The 664-nt window shown below is 47.0% G+C and overlaps 1 non-coding gene across 1 annotated transcript; it reads right to left on the reverse strand.

Moving 5' to 3' along the window:
- Positions 1-203: 203 nt before the first annotated feature.
- LOC138140725 (5S ribosomal RNA) lies at positions 204-323 on the reverse strand. The gene has a single exon (XR_011162722.1). It is a non-coding gene; the product is annotated as a 5S ribosomal RNA (ribosomal RNA).
- Positions 324-664: the final 341 nt, after the last annotated feature.

Raw genomic sequence — 664 nt, forward strand, 5'->3', positions numbered from 1 at the left:
ACGACAACCTTTACCGTTTGACGAGTTTTTATTCTGCAATTGTTTACAATTAATCGACAAAAAAAATTGTTTTCTTAATTATCTAGTACTTAAAGCTATGAATCTACATTATACGGGTCTGTGCATGTTTCCGAATACCTGCACGAAAAACAAATCGGTTCGGTGGTTGCTATGGATTTCAAAAAAAAACAAAAAGTGTTGGGGGGCAACGGCACGCGGTGTTCCCAAGCGGTCACCCATCCAAGTACTGACCGCGCCCGACGTTGCTTAACTTCGGTGATCGGACGAGAACCGGTGCTTTTCAACGTGGTATGGCCGTTGCCGTGGTGTTTAGGTGTGATCGTTGGTGTAAAATATATTGCTTTTAACATTCCGATGCACGAATATGAACATCAAAACGCGATGCGTTTCGTTTCCGTATGCACTTACCCTCTGACGACCGACGTCGGACCGAACTAACGGGAAATCCCACAACAACCACCACGTCACGCTCTAACGACAAGAGAGACTACTAGACGGACTGGCGATCTCCCGCGTCGCACATTTTTCGACCGCCGGCGGCGGTGGAAAATCCAGAATTTCACCCCACCTACCGCGCTGCTTGCTCCGACGACGACGAGATTCCCACATTTGGATCGACCGAAATATGTAAGTAATATCAGGA

This window comes from Tenebrio molitor, unplaced genomic scaffold (genome assembly GCF_963966145.1).
Source record: "Tenebrio molitor unplaced genomic scaffold, icTenMoli1.1 SCAFFOLD_163, whole genome shotgun sequence".
Lineage (NCBI taxonomy): Eukaryota > Metazoa > Arthropoda > Insecta > Coleoptera > Tenebrionidae > Tenebrio > Tenebrio molitor.